The sequence below is a fragment of the Tupaia chinensis genome, unplaced genomic scaffold (assembly GCF_000334495.1).
Source record: "Tupaia chinensis unplaced genomic scaffold, TupChi_1.0 Scaffold143631_1, whole genome shotgun sequence".
NCBI classification, from domain to species: Eukaryota; Metazoa; Chordata; class Mammalia; order Scandentia; family Tupaiidae; genus Tupaia; species Tupaia belangeri.
This window is the reverse complement of record NW_006203479.1, coordinates 542537-570278: the sequence shown is the minus strand read 5'-3', so window position 1 is coordinate 570278 and position 27742 is coordinate 542537. Positions and strand designations below refer to the sequence as shown.

General features: G+C 40.6%; 1 protein-coding gene across 8 annotated transcripts in view; it reads left to right on the top strand.

Moving 5' to 3' along the window:
• The window catches only part of PDLIM5 (PDZ and LIM domain 5), a 193652-nt gene that overhangs the window by 60622 nt on the left and 105288 nt on the right, over positions 1-27742 (top strand). The gene's annotated exons all lie outside the window — the stretch shown is intronic.

Below are 27742 nucleotides of genomic sequence, written 5' to 3'. Positions count from 1 at the left end.
TAAGAAGCAGTTTCTACGACCATTGTTTTAGGTAGTTAAATAAAAAATGTCATGGTATTTAAGTGGGATAATTGAGCAGTTACGAGAATTGCTGAAAGCGGGGGGTTATTTCCCTGTAAAAAGGCACATGTTTACATACTCACAGAAATGATGTGTTTAGTTTCATAGACTTTGAGAATTCCTGAAATTTCTCAATGGAGTGCAGGCCAAGGATTTTTTTTTTAAGAATTACTTTTTATTTAATGTCATTTATTTTTATTACTATTATTATTTCAATTTGACCAGAGAGATACAGAGAAAGAGAGAAAGTAAGAAAGCAAGCCACCAGAAGAAAGCAAGCCACCAGGTCTGGGACTTGAACCGAGGTCAGCCAAGTGGGAGTCTAGTGTCTTTATCCACTCACCATGCCACCTGCTGCCTCCTAGGTCAAGAATTTGTATCATAGGGTAGCATTCTTGTCCTTCATATTTTGAGCCATCTCTTAGAGGGTATTCTCCTAGGGCGTGGTTTGGCTTTCTTTGTATTTTTCCTGAGTAGAAAAATAATTTTTTTTTTTTTGAGAGGTTTTCGCTATAGGGCACGTGCGCTCGCCAGACAGACAGAGACATAGAGACAGAAAGCGAGAAATCACCCCCCAGGGGGGATGGTCACGCCACAATCCCTTCTCCTCCATTCTCCTCTCGGGATCTTGGGCACGCACGCACACGTGCCCGGCGTGAGTTTTAAGCCACCATGTCCAGGATGTGAACCGTGGTCGACGACGTGGGAGTCCAGCAACATAGCCATTACGCTAACTGCTGGTTCCCAGAAAAATCATTTTTAATATATTCATTTGAAGGCTGGATTTTTTTTTTTTTAATGAGAGAAAGAGAGAGAGTGAGAAAGAGTGAAAGACGACACATGAATGGATAGATAGAGAAAGAAGGAGAAAGAGAGAGAGAGAGAGAGGGATTTTTGACAGGGTGTTGGCATATCTTGACCCTCCTGCCACAGCCTCCCAGGTAGCTGTATTTGGTTAAGTTCCCCATGGTTATTTTAAATTAAGAAGTTAGCATCATTGTAGTATCTTGGGGCTGAGGGGATGAGAGGGTGACTGGATGATAGCTCTGAACCTGTGGCTTTCTAAGGAAGGTAGCGTGACCAGGCATCTCCTAGTTACGGAGGGGTTTAACAAGTCTTGATGGTTGTAAAAATTTTGTATCCTATTACATTGGGAAACAGCATTTCTCAGCTAGAACATCTCATAGTCTTCCATAGCTTGTCATGCATTCCATGAATCTTAAATAGGGGAACCAAATCTGTGCAGTCTCCCAAATGTCTTTGTTCTTGGAGCCTCTCCTGTGACTGGTGTCCTGTGGAAAGCCCTGTGGAAATGCTGTTCCCTTCAGGCCACTACTGTTGGAGCGGTTGCTATTACTGTTCCAGGGGCTGGTATTTGAAAATTAATACAGCGAGCATCATATTTATTGCCTTGATGAGTATCAATTTGGTCTGAAAACCAAACGTTTTTTTCCCCACAAACTTAGACCTACTTAGACTGACAAATCTGTTTTGTAACCATTCCCCTCTTTAGTTCTCCTTTTTTTTAAAAATTTTTAGTGGTGGTGAGAAAATTGTTTTCAGTGAGACTGCTACGTTCATGGCTATGTGTACTTTAAATTTCGATAGCTATTAGCTGTATATTTTAATGCATAAAAAAGTCAATGAGAAAGAAATGTATTGCATAAAAAGAGTCATGTCAGTAATATCCTTCTGTTCTGTTGAGACATGTAACACAAAGTTGTTACTACTCAAATAAAAGTAGTAATTTTTATTTATAGATATTTTTATCAAGTGTAAGTTTTGAAAGGGAACAAAGAGGTCAAGAAGCTTAACTTGTCTGAGATATCAACGAAACAAAACAAATATGGTGATGGGCAGCCCTTCACATTCTAAAATGGAAAGTTTACGTAAGGGCATACGCTGTTTTCTTAGGCCATGCACCCCCCACCCCCCATACCAGTCTGCTTGTGTTCACATTGTGCTCCTTGTTTTATGACCCAGGACCCAGTATCTTATTTTCTATTGAAAACACTCTGGGGCCCCGTAAGAACAGATGAAAACCAGATGTTACCCTTATTCGGATGCATTTCCAATTTAAGCAATCTGCTACTGACTCTAATAAAGATTCTTTTAAGCTACTTAATATAAAATCTAATAAAGCAGCTTTACAAAACCAAGTGGATGTAAACATTCAGAGATATACTTAATCTGACCTTCACATTTCTGCATGCAGGTACGCAGGGGCCCACAGTAAGAGGAAGACTTTTAGAGACTTGTTCATTGTAATGCTCTTCGTGTTTCTGAGCAGTTCTTGTGTTCATACTGTCAGTCTGTTTTGAGAGTGTGTGCGTTTGAGAGACTTTGTGGTTTAACATTGACAGGTATACTAAAGAAATACTTTTGCCTTTTAAGGAAACAAAATACAACTCTGAAGAGTTACCTTTGATTCTCCCCTGGGTCAGAGTTAGTGGTCTCTCCCTAAGTTCTGTCTCTTTCACCTGTCCAAGCAAATATTTTTCTTCCCCTTGTTTCTGCATTTTAACAGCAGCTCAGTTGGCCTCCTGCCACTTTGTCCCACCTTTCACTGAGCACACTGCTCCGAATTCTCCTTCCAGGTGGAATCGGCAATGATACTGCTTCCTTGTACACCTGGCCTCTTCGTAAGCATGTGGTTTTCTTCATGAATATTTCATACTCTCTTTTACCGGCTTGTCTCACTCCCAGTTTCCCTAGAAGCAGAGTGTGAGGAGGGAATGCTTGTGCAACTGGTACAATAAGGGAGTCCTGTCAACTGTCACCTGCAGGGGAGTAAGTGTAGCGGGATTGGGAAGCCCAAGAAACTTAAGATGAGCAAAGATCTGATTTCAGGGGATGTTATGCTTCACTTGATCCATCAGGGAACTTGGAAATAAAACTGCACCACAGGTTCTGTCTTGCCCCGAGGCCACAGAGCTGGACTTAGTACCCCACCCCTGCATTTGTTAGTTACCAGCGTCCAGGAAGAGGTGTGTGTGTGAGGGCTCCCAGAAGAGGTCCAGGAAGCAGTTTCTGTTGCTGTCACAGAAAGTAGCTTATGAACCATGAGTAGTAATAAGGAACCACGGGGCTGAGGGTACCACACCAATAGAAGGCTGCCAGGAAACCAGACCGGGTGCCACCGACATTGCTCCGGGAGCTCTCTCTGTAACCTGGTGCCACTCCAATTGTCCTGCCTAGTTCACGACTCACTGTGGAATGCCCGTTCCCACTTACAGTAGGCTTCTCCCCAGGCCTTATAGGCCACGTGCCTTCCCACAGCACCGCTTCATTGGGATTGCCCACGTTGTGCACCGCCAAGGCATGTCCTCACGTCCACAAAGCCCACACTGAACCTTGTCTCCCCCCATAGACTCTTCCTGCTCCTGACCCCATTCCCCTCCTCCTGAACCTGTATGAAAAGCTTTTACTATTCAGTTTAGCATTTAATTATGTAGTAAGTATAATCAAGAATACCAAGGCTGATTCTGTGAGTCATGTACAAATAAACCCAGTTCATTATTAGTCAGACCTAATACTGACTATGTTAGTAATTGATTAGTCCATGCAGTTAAGTGTTGTTTCTCTTACTGAAAGCAAAGATCATGATTTTGTACTGTTTATATTTGATAACATCACATAGAGTTTTCTGGTTTTTTTTTTTAATTTAATTGCTAGAGACTGCATGTATTTGCTAGAATGAGACAGAGAGAGAGAGAGACAGAGAGAGAGAGAGAGAGAGAGAGAACACCCAGTGTGGTCATGCCACAATCCTTTTCCTCCATTTACCCATCCTGTTGGAATTTGAGGCAAGCATACATACACGCTGGGCACATTTTTCAAGGCCAGAATTTGAACCGCAGCAAGCCATGTGGGATCCAGCTACCCTAACCACTAGGCTACATGCTGGCTCTAGTTTTCCATTTTTGATGTTCATTAAATAATTATTTGAGAGGTACCAGCTTTGTTTTTCAAACTTGGAATCATTTATTTATTCCACAAGTCGTTATTGAACTCTGTGTGCCAGGCACTGCTCTGAGTGCTGGGGACATAGCAGTCAACAAGAGAGACGGAAATCCTGCCGTGGGTACTGGCATTCTAGTTGGCAGAGGCTGTCCACGAGTAAGCAGAAGTATAGTATGTCGTGTGCTGATGGGGCAATGGGAGAGAATAAAGCTTTCGAGCAGTAAGAAGTACAGGGGTGGGAAAGGTAATTTAAAATTTGAAGGCCTTTAAAAAGTTCATGGGGTCCAGCAGGTGACATGGCGGTTAAGGCGCTAGTCACTCCCACATGACAACCATGGTTCAAGTCCTGAACCTGGTGGCTTGCTTTCGCACTCTCTCCTTCTTTCTCTGTCTCTCTGATCAAATTAAAATAAATGAATGAATAAATAAAAAATAAATAAAAAGTTCTTGAGGGGACCAGCAAATGGTGTAATGATTATGTCACTGGACTCCCGTGTAATTGACCACAGTTTGAGTCCTGGACCCAGTGGCTTAAAACTCACACCGAGTGCATGTGCATGCATGCCCCAAATCCTAAGAGAACAACAGAGAAGGGATTGTGGTGTGGCCATCCCCCCTGGGGGGTGATTTCTTGCTTCCTGTCTCTGTCTCTGTGTCTCCAGTGAACATACGCACCTGTAGCAAAAATCTTTTAAAAGAAGTTTATGGGAAACGTGTATTTTTAAAAATATGTGTTTTAAAATGCAGGAATTTCTATTTTTTTCCTGCACCACGTTAATCTAGTACTTTAATTCTATTTTTCCATGAACTTTTAGAAATCTTCTTATAGAGTGAGTGATAAAGTTACAGTGAGAAGTTATTCGGTGTCTTGGTATGGGTGTTCCACAGTGAGAAGATTATTTTGTGTCTTGGTAGGGGTGCCCAGGCGAAGGGCAGAGCCTTGCAGTGGCCTTCTGTCAGGGAGGCCGGTGTAGCTGAAGCGGAGTGAATGAAGACCGAGACTGGTAAGAGATGAGGTCAGAGACAGAGCAGGAGGTCGTTGTAGGAGGTGGTTGTAGTACTGGCAGTTCAGTGTCAGTTTTCCTGGGATAAAATAAGAGCTGTGAGCAAGCTTTGGAATCTGCTTGGCCAGATCAAGGATAAAAGGCAGAGGATGGATAAAAACCTCTAGAACAGGGTTTGGAGGGAAATGACTTCATCGCTGAGCAAGGAGGAAGCTGACAGCCCTCTCCTGGGCTTTGTCGTGGTGTCACCCCCTTTTCCCGCTGGCACTGCAGAAACACTGGCTGATCGTCACTGCTGCCCAGCGTCCCTCCAGCCGAGACTCCCCAGGGGGAGAAGGAATATGAGCACACCGGTTGTCATTTTTGGAATAAGAATTGCCAGCAATTTTATTCTGACTTTTTTTTTTCTTTTTTTTTTTTGCATCAACATTACATGTTACTGTTTTAGATCCATTAGCTTTTTGTTTGTTTGTTTTTAAATACGTGTCCGTGTGTATTTTTAAAATACTTGATCTCGGGACAGTCCCATAGTCTGTTGGTTAAGGGAGCTGGATCCTACATGGTTAACTGCAGTTGGAATCCTGGTTCTGGCAGAGGTTTGAGAAACACACAGGGTGCATGTGCATGTGTGCCCCAAATCTTGATGGAGAAGTGAAGGAGAGGGAATTGTGGTTTGACCCTGCCCTGTTGGGGGATGCTTTCTGTTTCTCTCTCTGTCTCTTTGTCTCCCTCTTTCACATGAGCACATGTACCTTCTGGCAATTAAACATTTTTTAAAAAATTGATCTCATCTTTAGGCCCAACTTCAGTATTCTTTTTTTTTTTTTTTTTTTTTTTTTTTAGGGAGGGGGTTTTTTTAGCGGCTCTGGGACAGACAGAGACAGAGAGACAGAAAGCGAGAAATCACCCCCCAGGGGGGATGGTCACGCCACAGTCCCTTCTCCTCCATTCTCCTCTCAGGATCTTGGGCACGCACGCACACACGCCCGGCGTGAGTTTTAAGCCACCGGGTCTGGGACACGAACCGCAGTCGACTACGTGGGAGTTCAGCGACATAGCCATTACGCTAACTGCTGGTTCCCCAACCTCAGTATTCTAAAGTAGATAAGTTAAAATGAAGACAATTGCTTGATTAAGGTGTTTGTTTTTCTTTTTGTTTTTGTTTTTTAACTTCGTTTATATTTCATCTAATTGGGAGCATAGAATAAAACAAACATGTCCTGTGATTGGCCTAAAAAATAACTTGACTATACTCCGGGTAACAGTGAATATTAAAATGTAGACTTTTGATTTGTTCTTTCCTTTGAAAAGGACTGGAAATTTTTTTGGAAGGGGTTGGCAACTAGAACTAAACCTTAAGAGTTTTGCAGTGAGACTATGGAAAGTTCTCTTTTTAATTGCCAGACGACATGTGTACTCACTAGAAAGAGAGAGAGAGAGAGCACAAGAACGCATCCCCCACTAGGGTGTGGTTAGACCGCACTCCTTTTTCTCCTTTTCTCCCTCCTATCAAGGTCTGGGGCAGGCACCCCATGTATTCTACATGTTTCTCAAGCCTCTTGGGCTGGGATTTGAACTGTGGTTAGCCATGTGGGATCTGGGTCCCTACACACAGCATTTAACTACTGGACCAACCTTGAACAATTATATCTACAATTATTTTTCCTCTTGGAGAAATCAGACAAATAGCACTGTGCTTATTTTAAAATATCAAATGCATTTTGCCTGTGATTTTGATCTAAGTCAATGTGGATTATTTTAAAAATTACATGATTCCAGCTAATAAAAAAACATTACTTGTAGAAGCTTTAATGTGAAATAACTATTAACTATACAGCTATTTCATTTATTTCAATAATTCTGTTTATAAGACATAGATAAGCTTGCAGCTAACTTACTGTGTGACTGGGGGCAAAACTTCTGGGAGTTGATTTTCTTGACTGCAGATAAGGTCAGGGCGATTTTTAAATTCCCCTTTTATAATAAAAATGCTGGTTCTTTTTCTGATTTTTCAAGTACAAATGGATAAGTTCCCTAGAGCTTGCTGTTAGATCAAACCAACTGAAGTTTGCTTATTTTGGCTGAGCAAATCAGGGAATTGGGCTTCCTTCATTGGGTTTTCTCAAACTGTGCCAGGTTAGCAAAGTACCTCGCACTGCCCTGCCTTTGAGGTGAGAGGTAGGTCAGATGGGTATTCAAACAGCATTTAGTCATCAGAAAATACTCCGTATGTTTATCTTTATTTTATGTTTTCAAATTCATTCTTTCAGAGAAAAAAAATATATATAGCTTTTCTGTTTTTTTTTTTTTTTTTTCTCACATTGTTTTTCACATTATTGGTTGTGGCATGGTCTTCGGATTTTTGTCCTTATTCTTTAAACTTCATTGAGCATATAACTTGTTATGATTGGAAGTGAAAGATCTAGAAGGGCAGAGTTTTGAAAAATATTCATGTACTCTCTTTGTGCCTCCCTCCTCCTCTTCATCTTTCAAACAACAACAGCAAAATGGTGAACGGTCCAGTAACTGCTCGTAATGAATGACAGATTGGAATAATTCAGCGGGCACATCAGGGTATAAGAAAAAAGGGAAAGTGGCTGTTGTGCCAGATGGAAGCTATTAGCCATCTTTTGTTTTATATTAACAAATTGCTTAATATCTGATTGTCATTAGCTTTATGGGTTCAACTGTGCTCCTTCTTTTACTAATAGCATAGAAGCTAGGGTTTAGGGCAAAAAATGTTTTTTAAATTGAAGTTTTCAGTTCTTTCTCTGGGACACTCCAATTTATGTTTATTAAAAGACATTTACTTAGATAATTTTTTCTTTTAATAATTGGAATTATACATCATCCCAATTGATGTTATGTTTTCCTCTTTGGTATTTCACATGCTTTTATAGTGTCTATTCTACACTTTAATTTTTCCCTTTTTTTCCTCTCTTTTTAAATGAAAGAAAGCAAGAGAGAGGGAAAAATGTGAGAGGGAAGGAGAGCGAAGATATGTAAAAAAGGAGATAGAGAAGGGAGAGAGAGAGGTATTTTTCACAGGTTCTCATGTTGCTAACCTTCCACCCCAATCTCCCAGCTATCTGGACTCTGGGTACACGTCACATGCCCAGCCTATTTAGGTTGGGCAAGGAACCTCAACCACCATGCTACCTTGAATTCCCACTTGTAACATCACAGCTGGGCCAGTTTTGCTTGTCAGTTCTTAGGCTGACAAATCACCATCGTTCAGAGTAACCGAGTCTAGTTATATCCTCACTCTTCCCTTGCCACCATTAAAACCAGAAGTGCTGCTTAGGAAAGTAGAAGAGAGCAAACACAGACAGCAGCTTTGTGCATTCCTTTTCACATATATTATTTAATCCTTATGTCAACCCATTGAGGACGGATTCAGCATACCCACTTTTCAAATGCGTACATAATGGCTTAGAGAGTTTATGCGATTTGCCTAACAAATGAAGGTGAGTTCAAAACTATGCCCCTCCCAGTTTTTTTGTTTCCCTTTGTTTTGTTTTCTCTGTAGCAAAGGATGTAGTGACTAGTTTCCCCGCACATGTTTGGTACGATAGGATAGTAAGGCAATAGGGGACACTCTCTGACGCCTCTACTTATAAGCCACAGCTTCTTTAACATGTGCTTTTCACTTTTATTCTCTGCTGCCAATATTCCGTCATAAAGATGGTAGCTAACTTATTTTCTCTGTGGCTAAGTAAGATAGTGAGCCACGAGCTGGGGGCATCACTTGGGTCCTGGCTGAGGTATATAGATGCCCACCCTAAGTCAGTGTCCTCCTTTACTTTTCCCTCCCAAGGTTGTAAGCCTGGTGACTGCATTTTCTAATTTATTTCTAAAGTAAGATTTGAAGACTCAGTGCTTTATTAAGCTTCTGTGGCTGTATCTCATTAGTAACTAAGGATTTGGGTACTTTGAAAAAAATACGGTTTAAGGACTGTTTACTCAGTATGCCACTCACTGGAGAAAGAGACCGTAGTGGTCCATCAACAAAGGAGTCAACTGACACAGAAAGGAAGTGTTTACTTTATGTATCTCCTTTACGTCTGTTCAGTAGGCATGAAGATTGTTCCAGATGGACATGGAGGCTCAGTTCAGTTCCTTTCTTTTGAATAGTCTTTAGCAATTTGATAGTAAGTAAGCTGATTTAATAAATATGGTTGGTTATGGTATATATTGAAATTCTTCATGTCGAAGGGAGGCATTTATTTTTCTCACATGCAAAAGTCTTATTTACTTCTCTGAATAAGAAATTATTTCCATCTATAATCCTTTGGGAAAATGGGTCTAGGAAATAATATACTGAAAGACCTATTTAAATCCCTATTGCAAAATTTTTTTGGAATCGCACCTAAAATAGTTCTTATGAAAGAAAATTTTAATATGTAGAATGTTTTATATGTGCAAAATGTTTAAAGAAGGCCTTCAAATAGAAATGTGAAGAAGGTGAATGGCAATAATGTTGACTTTGAAATTGGGCTACCTTGGTACCAACCCTGTCATTATTACTTCCTAGCTGTGTGACCTAGGGTGAATTGCATAACTGGGTTTCAGTTAACCTTTGTAACTGGGCATAGCAGTGCATGCCTTCTAGGGCTGTCATAAAGGTTAAACGAAACAGCACATGTGAAGACTCTAGGCTGGAACAGAGAAAAGTTTCTCTCCTTTCTTTCTATGTCTCCCTTCAATTGATAAAAGTATGAATATGCTATCTGTTGTAAAATTACTTCTAGGTTGTATTTGTTTTGTTTCTTAGCAACAGAATGGGTGTGATTTGGAGAGAGGGAGGGAAGCCCGCCCCGTGTGGGGAGCTGCCTGAGACACTCCGAAGGGCGCTGCTACAAGTGTCTCAATCAAGGATTGTCTAGTCAGATGAGTGATTTTTGATGTGTCATTACAGCTTCTTCAGAGAGTGTAATGGATAGAAACATTTGTTTGCTGCCAGCTACTATTGCTTTCATTCAAAATTATTGTCTTAACCAATAATTTATGGCCCATCTGGCAGGAAAAATAATGGGAGCCAAGAGAAACCTTTGTACACACTTTGTCTTGTTTTATTTCGCTAACTCTTATTTTCCCTAGAGGAATAAGACAAATGTAATTCTCTTTTTACTGTGGGTTGAGGTAAAAAGACAAAAAAAGGTGAGTTTTTCTCTCACTCCGCTGTCCAAATTCACATATATTCGTTTTAACATGATTTTTTGAATAACATCTTAAAATTGAGTGAATCAACTCCCTTTGGGAGGAATCATGGATTCCTCGATCGAACGGGGTCAGAACTGAGCTGTGCACCCTGTCTCAGGAATCTGCTCTGTTGCTGCTGAACTCATCTTGGTGCGGGTCCCCACCTCCCACCTGTTACCCAGGTCACAGAGACTCATTCCTTGCCTGAACCTCCCACACTCATCTCTGACCACCTGTTCATCGGCCTTCACTTGTGTGTCAAAACAGACTCTCCAAGAATAGAGTAGAATAAATTAGCGTGGCCTCAGTGTGATGGGGGGAGAGGCACAGCTCTTTGTCACAGAGCATCTGTCTTCCACAGGAATGTTTCGGAGTCACATGTTTGGTATACTCGAATTAAACACCTGCATCCTGATCCCTGGGATAGAAAGGAAATCCTCATACCTGCTTTCAAGGAGCTCACTTTCAAGGTGCAGGGCACTGCTTCTAACTTTTGCGTAGACCTCTGTATTTTCTGTCAGACATTTCGTGGACAAGCCTTCCACCACTGGGTTAAGAAAACTTTATTTTTAGTAACTGTTAGGTTTTATAAATGTTATCTTGCAGTTTTAAATGAAGGTATTGATTTTCTGCATCTATGTAAAAGAAACTACATTTATTTAAAAACCCAAATGTATCACATGATTTAAGTAGACTTTCTTCATGGATCACTTGTGAAAACTTAACTTACCGCCATCTGCCAAGGTGTGAGGTGTGGTTCAGGCTGGTAACCACTGGTCAGAAATGTTTCCGGCGGGACCAGCAGTTGGTTTAATGGCTATGTCGCTGGACTCCCATGTATTTGACTGCGATTTGAGTCCCAGACCCAGTGGCTTAAACTCACGCCGGGCATTCGTGTGCGCGTGCCCTAGATCCCAAGAGGAGAAGGGATTGCGGTGTGGCCCTCCTCCCTAGAGAGTGATTTCTCACTTTCTGTCTCTCTGTCTCTCTGGTGCGTGCATGTGCCCTATAGCAGAAACCTCTCCAAAAAAGAGAAATGTTTCTGGCCATCCTTCGGAAGAGAACCAGAAAGCACAAATACCCACAAAGGAATTAATGTGCTTAAAGACCTGTTTATAGATATTAAAAATATTGTCCACAAAGAGAGAGGGACTGATGGGAGGTGGCAGGAGGGGGAGGAGGGACGCGGAGACATAAAGACCGTGGGACAGAGAGTCGAGTCACCCAAGAAGGTTCTCTTGGCCACACCTGCTTGCTAGCAGACTGAAAGGAGGAACATCGCTTCACAGCACTGGAAATCACCAAATCAGCCTAGCCTTTAGTATCATTTAAAAATGAAAAAAGTGAGACAGCCAGGCTGTGTGGGGGTTAAGGTGCTGGATTCCTACGTGGTCAACTCCAATTTGAATCCCAGACCTGGCAACTTGAAAATCAGGCCGGACATGTGTGCCTAAACTCCTGAGAGGAGAATGGAGGAGGAGAGTGCCCATTACCTCCGGCAATTTCTCACTTTCTCTGTCTCTGGCAAACCCAAGCACCCCATGACAAAAACATTTAAAAAAGAAAAAGAAAAAGAAAAAAATGCTTAATTTCAGAGTTTTCCTTGCTGAATGAAAAAAAAATATCTGAATAAGATATAGCGTGCTTGGTGATTAATGGGAACAAGATCCCACCCAACTCCTGAAGAACAAAGCAGCGAATAATTCATTTTGCTCCAGTGCCTACCACCACCGCGGCTTGGACATAGACGATACTATATTTATTGCCTTGAATTGTAGAGAATACTACTTTCATAAATATAGCCCTTTTTGCTAACTTGCCTGATAAATGTAGACATCATTCACAAGAAATTATTTGTGAGATAGAGACAAAAACTAGTCATTCTTCTGTGTCTAATGGCAGCCGTCTCCTTATAGTTCCAAATAAACATTTTTGTTCATAGCTTCAAGAGCTTTTGAAAGGATTGAAATTCAAGTCATTCCCAACTGCTGTTGTTGCTATTATGGTCTCTCAGCTTCGGCTTTATATGAGTTGAAAGGTAAATGGGATTGACTGGCTGTGCAAAACACGTCTGTGGCAGAATACTGAGACTGTCAAACTTTCTGCTGAATGTGTTCTAAGGCCTGAATTTTCACAGTAAATCAGCTTTATAAATAGATTTCCAAATGTTCCTAGTCCAGCCTAATAACTTTTTTTTTTAGCTGCCCTGATTCCTGCTCAGTCTTTCTGTATAATCAAAAAGTATATAGAAACAGTCTCTCATTCTTTTTTTTAAATGTGTAGATATGAATTTTAATTTCTTGGGCATTACCGTAAGAGTTCATTTTCACATTATAATAAAAATTCCGTAGATGATTATCCTGAATTCCAGAAGCTCTCTTCCAATCGAGGCTGCCTTTAGCTTGGCTCTTTTGGCTGAAGTTTATAGCACTTTTCCTGTATAATTCATCCTGTTACAGCGAATGGAAGGGACTTTCCAGAACCTTTTGTTTTACTGGAATTATGTTATATTGACTGAGCTTTGAAATAATGGCCTATTTATTAGCCCAGAATGTTTTTGTTTTCCTGTGAATAGGTTTGGTCACCAATTTTTTTTTTTTAAAACTAAGAAAGTTGTTTTTACATTAGAAAGATAAGCTCCTTAGCTGCCTTTTTCATTGTGATCTCTTTGACACATTAGAACAATGCATAGAAAAAGAGCTCTTTGCCTGAGTTCCAGGATTCTAAAATGTTTGCATAGATTTCATTTTCTAATGAGAAGTCTGTTCCTTGCATTATGTGATGTCTCCAAGGGGTCAAAAGTGAATTGTTCCTTTAGTGCAGCTTTACTGTGATTTTTTTTTCCCCATGCAAGTTCTATTGCTGTATACTGTTTACAGCTGAAATTATTTTAGTATTATGCAGACAAGTGTTCCTTTTTCATTTGTTCATTTGAAGAAGCTTATATCCGTTCTAACAATATTCTTGACTTCAAAAACTTTAGAAAATAGTTTTTCTACTTTGTTCTGAGACACCAGGGTAAAGTGTTCAAGTTGTTCAAGAAATTTTCAGTGTTACTTTTTACTTAGCAGTGGGAATTTAGTAAGTACACCCTGTTAGAGGAATAGAAACATACGCTCTAAATTCTTACTCTAACAAATACTGAGCTAGAATTTAAGTTCACTAGCCATTGAATCTCGATAGCAGCTTATGGCAGATATTATCATCTCCCTTTATAGAGAGTCAAATAAAAACTGCATCTTTTTTTTTTTTTGGAGAGGTTTTTGCTATAGGGCGCGTGCGCTCGCCAGACAGACAGAGAGAGACATAGAGACAGAAAGCGAGAAATCACCCCCCAGGGGGGATGGTCACACTGCAATCCCTTCTCCTCCGTTCTCCTCTCGGGATCTTGGGCATGCACGCACACATGCCCGGCGTGAGATTTAAGCCACCAGGTCCGAGACGCGAACCGCGGTCGACTACGTGGGAGTCCAGCGACATAGCCATTACGCTAACTGCTGGTTCCCAAAACTGCATCTTATAAGTAAAGAAGCCAGAATTTGCTCTCGGGTCTGTTTCTCTCCTAATGTAATGGTTTTTCTATATCATCCCACTATCTCTTCAAATACAAAAATGAATATGTTTATTTCACACTCATTAGAAATGCTTCCTGTCTTGAAGTTCCTTTTTGCTCTTGCAAATATACCACAATAATTATTTTTGCCATCACATTTCTTTCACAGGAAGCAGAGAAAGAGGCAATTATGGAACCGTTTGTTTGATATTCTGGTAATTTCAAATTCCATGGAAAATACTAGCAGGGAGTCAATATTTGAAATATTTTGCTTTTTTTAGAAGCTCACATTCCGGCAGCAGTGTTACCTCATTCATTCCCTTAATAACTCCAATGTATATATTCTCTGAATAAATTAAAGCAGTTTTAATGCTGGCTTCATCTGTGAAAAAGTTTTTCGATTGAATTCAGATGACTAAATGTAGGTATATAGAACAGACTTGATAGATTCATAGCATTTCAGATTTTTGAAGATACCACAATTCTTAACCAGGGAACCTTTAGCCTACTGATTTGTTTGTCTCTCTCTATATATTTTTAAATCTGCATAAGAGAATACCTGTTGTGCCAGCTCTGTGCCTGCTTAGTGAAACTGAAATTGGAGTTGTGCAGAGGAGGGAAGGATGAAGACGGGTGTCAGCCTGAGCCTCCCTCCCGCCCTACGTGCCTCCTTACCTCGCTCACTGCCTGCTGCATCTATTTCGTGGTCTAATTTTCTTCTAGATGTTTCAGCAGTGACTGACGCTCAGAGTGGGAATGTCTGGATTTAGTGGTAGATTGGTTTACGGAAATTACTTTAACTGTTAAGGACACAAACATGTTTTCCTTTTTTCCTAATCCTTTCTCTTACTTTCTGTAAGTTGTTCATTTTTCTGCATTTTTCTTTTTTTTTCTTTTCTTTCTTCTTTTTTTTTTTTATATATATATATATATGATTTAGATCCTTAAAATCCTACCACTTGACTGAAAGGTGCCAAAATGTCGTCCCCCAAATATGTTTGTCTGGAACTTGAATAAACCATATGTAACTGAATTACAGAAATAGGAAAAGTGTTTTACCTTACCTTTTTTTTAATTATCAGAGGGTGCCTTTGCTTGTCACAGAGCCGGAGAGAGAGTCAGAAAGCAACGCCCCCAGTGGAGTGCAGTAGTACTGCAGTACCTTCTCCTCCATTTTTCTGGCCTGTCAGAATTTGGGGTACACATACACACACATGCATGCTCAATTAGTTGTTTTTTTTCTTTTCTCTCTTTTTCTTTCTTTCTTTTTTCTTTTCTTTTCTTTCTTTCTTTTCTTTTCTTTTTTTTTTTTTTTGAGAGAGATTTTTGCTATAGGGCACATGCACTTGCTGGAGAGAGACAGAGACAGAAAGCAAGAAATCACCCTCCCCCTTGGGGGGGTGATGGCCAAAGAGTAGTTCCTTATCCTCCATTCTCCTTTCAGGATTTCTGGTGCACATACACATGCGCTGGCATGAGGTTTAAGCCTCCAGGTCTAGGACTTGAACCTCAGTACTCTACGTGGAAGTCCAGCAATGTAACCATTACTCCAGCTGCTGGTCCCCCATTCAGCTTGTTTTTCAAGATGCCAGGGCCAGGATTCCAAACACATTCAGCTATGTGGGATCCAGCTTTCCGCAAACGATGATTAACCACTGTGCTGTGGGCCAGCCCTGTTCATGTAACTTTAGTGGACACAGGAATACTGAAATGCCATCCCTTCCACAAATATCGAGATGGACCATGATAGCAAGAAGGGGCAGAGTGGCATCATTCAGTCACCTGGAATCTGACTTTCTGAAAAGAAAGAATCTTAAAAGCTAGGGTCAATGAGAAAGTTTGTTGGGAAACTAGAGAAGAGAAGCCCTACTTCAGAGGGGTTTCATGAAACAGAAAGCACAGTTTTCCCAGGAGGCAAATGAGATGAGTTAGGATGACGCATACACGAGGAAAGGAAGCGTGAAAAGATTGTGGAATCCTTAGTACTGTGTGAGCGAGGGACAAGGTGGACTGAGTTCTCGGGACTCAGGTAGCTGTGTCTACACACAGTATATAATCCATGCCCAATTTCTTGGCAATGTAAAAAGCAATGCATGTGCTTTAGGTGAGTGATGTCAAATAAGCTGGCAAAAGAGGATCTATGGGAAATGGAAGAATGCAGAAGACTGAGGTGAGAGGGGCCATGATCTGTGAAAGCGAAGACACCTGATCTTCCTTTCTCATTTTCTCCCTGTCTTCTGCAGTCGTTTGTCTAACTGTGGCACATGCCCGCCGCTGTGCTAGCATCAGAATAGGTAGACAAGTCAGTCCACTTCTTAGTTCAAGAAGCCCCTAGTAGGAGGAAGCAGACACATAAACGGACTGTTTATAATGCAGATGGATGGTTCTCAGGATGTGTAGGTGTGTAAGTAGCAGCCATGCCACTCTGCCCCTTCCTGCCATCATGGTCCGTCTCGATCTTTGTGGAAGGGATGGCATTTCAGTATTGCTGTGTCCACTAAAGTTACATGAACAGGCCTGGCCCACAGCACAGTGGTTAACATACAGGAAGGAGTTTGAAGGGGTCAAAGATGTCCCAAGAGATAATATGTAAGTGGGGTCTTGAGTACACTATAGCGACTTCTTAGGTGGACAATAGGAGGGGAAGGAGGTTATTCTAGACAGAGGGCACCCCTTAAGTAAAGCCCTCTCAGTTCTGAGGACTTGTCAGTACTTAGTGGGGCTGACATGGAGGTGGAGGGTCAGGGTGGGGGGGGGCTGAGGTTCAGATTATAGACGATCTTGGCTAACATAAGCAGCGTTCTGATTTTTGTTTCTTAGTGAAGGGAACTGATAGAGAGGGTTTTTTGTTTTGTTTTGTTTTGTTTTTGCCATATAGTAATGAAAGATGTAATGAAGACGATGATATTTATTGAGCAGTTTCCATGGATCAGAGATTCCAACAAATACTTTACCTATAATTCGTTCAGTCCTTAAGAACTCTGCGAGGTAGTGCTGAACTAATGTGCCTAAGGTCACACAGCCTGGATTCAAAACCCAGGTATTCTGGCTGTGTATTAGGAGGAGGGTGGAGAAAGAGGGAACTGGTTAGGAGACTTTCACAGATGTGGGTGGGGACTGGTGTAGGCCTGGACTCGGGTGGAGTTGGGGTGGAGGAGTGAGAGTTCGGGTGGGGAGGGCTGAAAGTCCCGAAACTGGTTGAGTCACTTTCTGTGCAGCGACTGTGCTTATCCTTGTCTTCCTGCCTCCTGTCTTCTGCTTACCTCGCAGTAAAAACCCTGTTCTGTTCCTTTTGTTCTGTTTTTCTCTTTTCTCATCTTCCATTATTTGCTTGTTCAGGTAGCGCATCTGCTTGTCAGGATTTTGTTGGTGTGTCTCCATTATTTGCTGGGAGTTACAGAAACCAAGAAGCATTGCTCCTTTCAGGAGCGTTGGTTATAGTGTGACAGCGAAGACGGTACAAAACCTGTCCTTCCAGTCAGCCTGCGAGGGGACGACACAGACTTCATGTCACTTGCCTGTATAGTCATCTTCCTTTTGTGTTTCTGGAACTATCTGCAACAGTTTCATCTGGGCCAGTGAGGTCACCAGCTCCCAGGTCCCACTGGGGACACTTTCTTCTTCTATAATTTTTTCTCTGTCTGATAGAATGCTATAACATCCCATAGCATTAAAAAAAAAAGTTTATAGAAAGTACATATTATGGAAAAACTATGCATGATTTTCTGAATTATTTTGCATCAAAATAAATTTTTACTTTAATTCTATGAACTTTTTGAAGTCCTCTTGTATTGTCACCATGTTGTACAATAGATCTTTTTAAATGATTCCTTCTATCTAACTGAGATTTTGTATTCTTTAACCAATGCCACCCCAACTCCTCACACCTCGTCACTCCGGTTCCACCCTCTACATCCACGAGTTCAACGTTTTTCGAGTCCACGTACAAAGTGAGATCGCAGAGTGCTTGTCTTTCTGTGCCCGACTGACCTCACTTCATGTCACGTCCTCCAGGTCATCCTTTTTTCACAAACGACAGGATTTTCTTCTTCTTTTAAGGCCGAATGGTATTCCATTGTATGCACTTACAAAGTTTTTGTTACCTGTTCACCCTTCGATGGACTCATAGGTTGATTCTGTATATCGGCTACTGTGAATAGCCACAAAGAACACGAAGTACAGACCCGTCCTTGACATTCTGATTTCACGTCCTTTGGATAAATAGCCGGTAGTGCGACTGGGGGGTCATCTAGTAGTTGTATTGTTAATATTTTGAGGAATTTCCATTCTGTTTTCCGTACTGGCTGTACTAATTAACACGTCCACGTCCATCAGTGGTGTACGGGTTCTCCCTTTCTCTGTCTTCTTGCCAGTAGCTGTTATCATGTTGGCATTCGCTAGGGGTGAGGTTGTGCAGCAATCCCTTCTCTCCCAGTTCTCCATCTTGTCTATGCTCTGCCTTCGTTGTCACTTTCTCCTCTGTAGCACCACTTCTCTTATGTGGACATATAGATAGTTGTCACTGAACTTAGGGCCTGCCTTGGTAATCCAGAATGACCCCATCTTAAGGTCTTTTTAAAAATTTTTTATTATTATTATTTTTTTTAAAGTTTTTCATTATAGGGTGCTTGTGAGACAGAGAGAAATCACCCCTGGGGGGATGGCTATGCTGCAATCCCTTTTCCTCCATTTTCCCCTTGGATCTTAGCCATGCGTGCACACGCACCCAGCTTGAGTTTCAAGCTGCCAAGTCTGGGACTTGAACTGCAGTCAGCCATGTGGGAGTCCAGTGTCTTAACCATTATGCTTTCTGCTGGCCCCTCATTTTGTCTTTTACTGGCCAGAGTATTTACATGTGTTCATCAGAGAGTGAGAGAGGAAGAGGGAGAAAGCACCCCCTACCCCCGCAGTGGGGTATGGTTATGTGGCAATCCCTTCCCTTCCGGTTCTCCATCCTGTCTGGTGTTGGGCAGACACGCACATGCACCTCACATGTTTTCCACCAGTGCCAGAATTTAAACCATGATTGGTCGTGTTTGATCTGGCTTCTGTCACCATCAGACCACAGGGCTATCCTCTTAAGATCTTTAACTTCATTATATCTGCAAAGAACCTTTTTCCAAATAGGTCACATTCACAAAATCTGAGTATTAGGATGTATCTTTTTCTGGTGGGGTAGGGGGAGGGCAATGAGAGACACATAGAATGATTTTCCCCACTTTACAGGGAGACATTGAGTGAGTAAGTGGTGGGTCTGGCCCTGCCACGGCATTAGGACAGGAGCTGTGCCTCTCCCCTAGTGCGCCGTGATGCCAGGCTGATGTATTCTGCTCTTATTTGTACAATGGATGCTCTGTTTTGAGGCATTATCTTTACGATATCTAGTCCTTTATTTAATTAAGGATGAATTTACACTTTGTCAGCTTTTGCTGCTGGTTGCATAGCCTCTGTGTTGGGGAGGGTATGTCTGCGATTCACTGATGAATCTCTTAATACAGAGATTGGTGTTTCTTGCCATGGTATCTCCAGAATAGGCAGTTCACTACTTTAACAACAGCACAGACTTGTTTTTCTCATTTGGTGAGACTGTTCAGAAACTGGTCAGAGTTCTAATAGTGACTCTATCACTCACTAATGGGCAGATAACTTCATTTCTTAGAACTGTTTATATACTCCTTAATTAGGAATCCCTGCTTTGTAGTTAGGTTTAAAAAGTTAACCCTGAGCATGTAAGTCGTCTTCATAAATTAAGCATATGAATATTTAAAAAAAATACAATTCCAGGTCTGTGAATTTCTTCAGACCTAGCTATGCCTCTAACCTAGTAAGAGAAGTTAACGTTTTTCCGAAGTTCTTTACAAATGATGTAACTTGCTCTTTTGAATTGTAAAGATTTTAGTAGGTCAGCATCTTTCATTAACATATCCATATATGGTGTCTTTTCAGAAGCCCAAATATTTGCTCTGCCTCTTTGTGGTATCTCCCTCAGCACACACGTCGGTTTTATTGTTTGTGTGTGTCATCCACCCCCAACCAGAAAAAGGTCATTCCTCTCACCCTGTGTCTGGCACACATACCAAAAAAGAGAAAAACAGTAAAGAAAGGATGTTGCTTAGATCACGTCGTTGGATGTTGTCCTTGCAGCGTTCCTTGAGTGACAGCTCTCTTCTGAGAGATCTTTTTCTTAGGTGGGTGGCCACTGTTTCCTTCGAAGAGCACTGCATTTCCATTTGAATAATATTTCCTAGACAGAAAGCATGGCCATCTTTCACTTTTATTGTCATTTATAGTAGAGAAGGCTTGATGCTGAACCAAACAGATTGTCTCGGTATAGTTCGATCTTACTTCTGTCTGTTCTTCACAGCTGCATAAGCCTATGTGATAAGATTGTGGTGATCAGGTATGTTTTGCACCTATTTAACAATGGAAAGGCTGACCTTTTTTTTTTTTTCCCAATACTGTGTTTTCTTCTCCTATTACTGACAGCTTAGCAATTTTCAAAAACCTGTGTGTTCACCAGAGAAAGAAAAGAGAGAGAAAGCACCCCACAATGGGGCATGGTCATTCTGCAACCCTTCCCCCTCTGTTTCTCTATCCTCTCACATGTATGTGAGCCTGGCAGGTTTTTCAAGTGTCCAAGGCCAGGATTTGAACCACGATCGGCCCTGTGCAATCCAACTCTTTATGCACCCGGTTTAACTGCTGCGCTACGGGACAGCCCTCAAAAATGTATTTTTTAGAAAAATTTTTAGAAAAAATTTTTTTGAAAGATATTTTATTTCTTGGCATTTTATAACAATGTGAGACAGTAGTCTTCAAGTGACCTGCCTGTCTCAGATGGAACTATTGATTAGATAATGCAGAAACCTGTGAAATGAGGAGTTGCATTGAGCAGCACTTGTAAATATTTGTTTTCTGCTTTGTACAGATTAACAAATGATACCTACAAATTAGTATTTTGACACTTGCCTTGAGAAGGGAGTATTCTCAGAGAACTGAATGTAGGGATGGATTTTTAAAATATTCTAACCCAAGTGATAAGGTATCACCAGTGCTGGTCCTGCAGTAGAAAATATTTTGTTCCCTACCACGACCCATTTAAAATCTCCCTTGTGCCCCTTCTCCCCCCACACCCATAAGTACACAGGCCATACTTCTGTTCCAACAGAAGAATTTCAGATTAGAAATACCCCTGTACAAACGAAGATAAACTGCACTTAGAGAAGTGTATGTCAGTAGTTTTGTTTTAGCTCTCCTTGGATTTACTTTTTAAATTGGTGCGTGTGCAGACACACACACATGCACAATCCATCTGGAAATATTTGAAATTTACTTTAAGGGAGATTATAGACAGGTTGTCCTTCCTGCTACTTTTATTTACTATTTAGGGAAATATCAGTACATTAATGATCTAATTATTTATCTGATATGAAATTCAAATTAAATTTACCATCATCCATAGAAGATGTTTTAAAATATATGAAAAGGTCTTGATATTTATACATCCCATTTATATTTTGAAATGATTTTTAAAGTATAAAGCTAAATTAATTTATGGTAAGAGGTATGAAAAGCTTGAGGATATTCAAATTTTAAACTTTAATGTGTTATATACACACACACACACGTATATATATATGTAAAAAATATATGTATCGGGACCACCAGTTAGCGTAATGGCTATGTTGCTGGACACCCATGTAGTTGACCGCGGTTCGAGTCCCAGACCCAGAGGCTTAAACATCATACTGGGTGCGTGTGCATGCCTGCCCAAGATCTCGAGAGGAGAATGGAGGAGAAGGGATTGTGGTGTGGCCATCCTCCCTGGGTGGGTGATTTCTCTCTTTCTGTCTTTCTGTCTCTCTCTCTTTCTGGCGAGCTCATGTGCCCTATACCAAACACCTCTCCCCCCCAAAATATATATATATGTGTGTGTGTGTGTGTGTGTGTGTGTATGTATCACTTGCCATTCTTGCTTAATATATTCAACCCTAGCATTATTTTGGCAATAGCCCATTCTTTTTTTCCAAACTAGATATTTATTGGATTTTAAGATTATTTGAAATTGTACATGAATTATGTTGATTATCTCAATGAAAGCTATAACATTTAGGTTTTACATCGAACTGTTAATGATTTTAGAGCTTAAGGGGAAAAAATACCCATTTATCTAAAGTTAGTGGTAAAATTTCAGTTATCCCAGAAACTTCAGGGCACAGCTAATTCTAAATAAATAAATTTGCTAGGTAAATTGCCATCAAATCTCTCAATTCTAAAAAGAGTTAAACATTTTTATAAAACTCTTTCAAAAATTATTTGCATATTAGTTTCCTATTGCGGTTATAACAAATCACCACAAACTTCATGGCTGGGAAAAACCCACAAATGTATTATCTTGTGGTATGGAGTCAGAAGTCTGAAATATGCCTCACTGAGTTAAATTTAAGGAGCCGTCAGAGCTTAGTCAGCAGGGCTGTCTTCCTTCCTGGAGGTTAGAGGGGAGGATTCCTTCTCTCGCCCTTTGCGGGTTTGTAGAAACCACCTGCCTTCCTTAGCTTGCTGTCTTCCCTCCATCAGAGGCAGCAAAGGCTCACCCCTTTATTTCCTCCTCACTTTCTTCCATCTAAGGACCCTCATGATTGCAGTGGGCCAAGACAGAGAGACAGAAAGTGAGAAATCATCCCCCAGGGGGGATGGCCATGCCGCAATCCCTTCTCCATTCTCTCGGGACTTTGGGCACGCATGTACATGCACCCGGTATGAGTTTAAGCCACCGGGTCTGGAACCTGAACCGTGGTTGACTACATGGGAGTCCAGCAACATAGCCATTACGCTAACTGCTGGTCCCAATAGTCTTCCTACTTCAAGATCATTGGATGGCAGCCTTAATTTCATCTAGTACTCGGATTCACCTTTGCATGTAACATGACTTAGGTTCTGGGGGTTCAGACAGGTACTTTCACCTGTCCTCACCCTTTCCAGGGCCATAACAGGAAACTGGAGGAAGATGCCTATGTTTTTGTAGAGCCAATAGAAACAGCTCCTACACGGAGTAATTCCAGGCTTCCCTGAGGATGGCATGTGGCTGTCTTTGTGGCTTCTTAGTACCTCATGAAGTTGCCTGTGTATCTACCCACACAGGGCAGATTTTGTTAATTACGGGTTGTTAGAAAAAGGCTAGTGTCTGATGTACCTTCTCACGCCGGGAAGTAAGTGCTATTAAGAATTTTTTTGGACTGTTCACCTTATTATTTAAAAAGGTCTGTTCTCATCCTCATCTGTTATGTGTCTCACCATTATCACAGTTGACACGCCAGATTTCTGGATTTTTCCTCTTTTGATTTTTATAGGACTCTAGTCTCATCTGGTTTTCTTGCTCTCTGCTACATCCTTTGTTCTTTTACATTTTGTTTATTTATTTATTTTTTTATGAAAAAAATGAAAGTTTGTATGCATCAATGTCTGATTTGGGATTTGAACCCAGGTTGTTTAATCCAGGAGAGTCCATGCTTACCACTCAACTGGATTGCCGTCCAACCTTCATTCCAAACCCTGGAACTTTGATTTTGAAATCCATCTGTTAGGACATTCTTATTAAGACATCTTTACAAAGAGCAGGAAAATCCTTACTTTGGAGATAAATTTAGTTACTAGCAGGAACATTAGAGTAGGATGAATAATACTTTCGCTCTCCCTCACTCTCGTAGAGAGGGCTACAAGAAATGGGAGGAGTACTGGCTCTATTTTAGTAGATTCGTTAGAAAGAGCTCATGTACATCCAGGATCCAGTTCAGTAGGAAATAAGGAATTGGACTGTTTTCATGACATTCTTCTAAGGGCAGATAAGAGGAAATACAGGGGTGAACCAGAAGACATCAGATATTAAGTGCCTGTTTACTCCCTGTGAGTGACTCACATTATTCTGCTTTAAAAACACGTCAGGAATTCATCTAATCTTCTTCAGCGCACACCCACTTCCCTCTAAGCCTGGAACAGTTCACAGATAAATTGCTCTTTCTCAGCTCACCATTTCTGCTACGCAGTTACCTTGCCGACGGTGATTTGATGTCCCATGGCTGGCCAAGCTCTCTGCTGCCTCGATTTCTTCCTTATATAAATAAGTCGCTGCCTGACAAGTATCTTACCTAATCCCGAAGTTCCCATTGTTTTAGCAGTATTTCTTTGAGGTAGAATCGAAAAGCCATCCAAGTAACCAAGTGCCCACATTAATGTCAGCTTGTCTTTTACTTTATGCTTTCCTTTAACTGGCTGTGCTTTAGTTTCCTACCTTCTTGGATTCCATACATCATTTTTTTTTGCAGAGAATACCAGTGTTGTGTGCATGTGTGTAGAGCTCTGTGCTCTGTGTCCTGAGGTTGAGAGCATGTGTGTAGAGCCTCTTGGCCTTCATTGCAGGCTGGCACTCCGGGGCAACGTAGATTCCTGCAGGCATCACGTGGTCGATGTGAGGAGGTTCTATCAAGAGAACCTGCACTCTTCTATCTCAGCCTTCATATAAGACTTCAGAAAGTTTATGGAAAATAGAATTTAAAGTGTGAGTTTATTTGGGTGTTTAATTTTTTGAAATCCAGGCACTGTTTTTTCATCACATACATTTCCCATAAATTAGTTCAAGACCTCCTCATGTATGTATTCCTATTCTCCTGTTACATTGCTGTGTGCACTCCCAGGGAAGGCTTTGGATAGACATGGAATCTGTGGGCTCTGCTCCCTTCCAAAGATGAAGAATGGGCATACCCTATGACTTACCAGTTCTGCTTCCAGAAATCTGTCCTGAGGTGCATCCACACATGTGTGAAATGAAGCATCAGGTACATCGTTAAGAGCCGTCCGTGTTCATCAGTAAGAGATGGAGTCCGTATATTTTGGTGCATCCATTTAATGGAACACCGAGTATTGTTTTTTAAATGTGCAGATTTTTATTAGTGATACAGAAAAATCTCAGATAAGCAGACGTTTAAAAAGTTAAAACAGTAAGATGTAGAACGCTACGCACAAATATCAGAGTGCTATTTAGGTCAGGTGTGATATGTGCTCCATTAATGCTGTCTCTCTGTCTCTTTGTCACCAGTAGGAGGGCCCATTATTATGCTCCAGCATTGTTTTCTTTCTTTTACATTATTTTTATCTTCGCCACCATCTGTTACTTAGCAGTCTTTAGAGGCTGGAAACTCATTAAAGTAACCCCTCTCTTTAGGCACAGTAAATCGAGCAATTGTGTGGTCACTTTCCTTTGTTACATTTATCGGCCATAATTGTCAGATGTGGCTACTTTATTAAAGAAGGGGTTTTCCCCTCTACTTCATGAGTTTATTTAAAAAGTTACTAAGCATCCCTGAGCCAAGTAGTTTTAAACTGCTAGAAAAACAGAGATTGGTAAATTGTAGCATGATCAGAAGGCTTGGCTCTAGAGTGACATTATACATACCACAATTCTAAATTTCTTGCATCTTGTATAAACCTTCAGAAAAATTATAAAGATGCCTGTGCCTCATATTTGTATATTGATATGCAGAATATAAAGCTTCTCTTTTTATATGTACTTGCTAAACTTAGCAGTATAATATTAGCAAACACACAAATACATAATAATTATATGGAAGTTATATAATAATGTAATGTTATATAATCATATGATTCAATAAGATTATCATCAAAAACATTGTCTTGATTACTTATTTTATAAGGTTGGGTTCAAGACATCTCTTTAGTCTTAAAATTCTTGCTCTAATCTATGATTCCATATGAATTTTTTTTCTACATAAAACACATTTTATTCTTTTTCAGATTCAAGATTAGGACATTTGAAAAAGATTTATGCATTATCTATCTAATAGAAATCTTTCAATTACTTTTTAATATGTGAAGATTACAGGAATCACCAAAGATAGGGTATTTGAAAGACAGGTTAGGAAGGATTACCATGTGCTATTGTCCTTGCGAAATTATTTTAAGCTCTATCTGTTGTCACACACTGAAAGAGGCAAGGAAAGAATGTGGCTTTGCCTAGAGCTTATCGTCACTTCTCAGAATAACTGGGGTATGTTATCTCTCGTGGCATTTTAGCTTGGTTGGCACAATGTAGCGTATCCATCAGAGCCATCATGGATTGACGAAGCTTTGATGAGGTGCTGTTCCATAAATGTCTGCTTCTGGAAGTCCAAAAGTTTGCAACTCTAAAATTGTAATTTCATGATTCTATGTTATCTAGCAGCAGTTCTCTGTACTTAAGGGGCAAAGAAAATAGTTCTGATATTTGGAATTCATGATTTGACCATTTCTCTGATTAAAAATGACCTATTATAATGTTTTAGCATCTTCTTTGCATAAACATTCCTAAAAAGAAATTCTTGAAAATCGTATGTAAGTGAGCTAGCCATGAGGCATAATGGTTAAGGCAGCTGGATCCCACATACCTGATGACACAGTTTGAGTTCTGGATCCTGTGGCTTGAAAAACACACTGGGCACATATGCATGTGTGCCCAAAATCCCGAGAGGAAAGTGGAGGAGAAGGGATTTGGGTGTGGTCCTTCACCCTAGGAGGTGCTCTCTCTCTCTCTCTCTCTCTCTCTCTCTCTCTTTCTCTCTTTCTCTCTGAGTCCTTGTGCCTTATAGCAAGAAAAATAGTATGTAACTTTTCTTAGAAATCCACTATCTGGACTGAGGTTGAGGTCTTTATGGGAATAAAATTAAATACATACAAAAAAAATTCAGGGAAGAGGAAATGCTAAACAATAAAAAGAACAAAAGCTCGAATTGACATACCCATCTAAAACTTCAAATAGAGAAGCAAAGACCCAAGAAGAGTTGAGTGAATTTTGAGGAACACAGTGAGAAGATTACCCTGTCATATATCATCAAACATAAGGCTAAGCTCAGTGGGACACTGGTGATAGGAACTACATAATCATTTTTATATTTCTACTAAAAAAAAATTCATCCCCATCTCATCGTTTTCCAGATAATGTGGCTCTAGCTCAGTTAAATTCTGGTTTTTTTCAATGAAGCTATTTACTTTAACATGTATTTAATAATGTTATTATATAATTGTTCTATGTTAATAATGCTGCCAGGAGGTAAGGGCAGAAAATGTAGTAATTTAAAGGCTGCTATTTACTCTGTTTGCCAAAGATCCTATAAATTACTTGTGCTAGAGCAGGGCCCCAATTAATTTATAAGTATGCAGTAAAATCATAGGGTATCCCTTAGATTCTCCAAAATGAAAGTCCTGGAACTTTACTGAGCTTAAGAAGCTCAAAGCAGATTACTAGGTTCTCATGTGAGATGCTGATTGTAGAGTCTAGTCTTTCTTGCTTCACAGTCTGTGCATTTAATCATTGCTCCATTGTGCTCATTCATTTCATCTCCCCAAATAAATGCTCATTTCCTTTGAGACCAGCAGTTGGCATAATGGCTATGTCACTATAACTCTCATGTAGTTGACCGCAGTTCAAGTCCCAGACCCAGTGGCTTAAACTCACGCCAGGCACGCATGTGTGCATTTCCAAGATCCCAAGAGAACAGAGGAGAAGGGATTGCGGCGTGATCCTCCCCCTCCCCCCCCCAGGGTGATTTCTTGCTTTCTGTCTCTCTGTCTCTCTCTTTCTGGCAAGCACACGCGCCCTATAGCAAAAACCTCTCAATAAATAAATAAATAAAAGATTTCTTCAAGGAAGGATTCATTGCTTAATTAGCCACGTTTCTCTTACAGTATCCATAACAAAGTCTTGACACACAGGTGATGCTAAATTATTCATAGGAGGAATTAATCGAGGCACAATTGTAGTTACCTAATCAGCCGCTATATTCAGTATATGATAACCCATAAAGGAAAAAGTGATCAGGTCAGTTCGGAAAGAAAAGTTTTCCTAGGTAGCCGAGCATACATTGTTCACAAAGAGGAAATAGAGGAATGAAAGAAGCTTTCTTTTATTTTT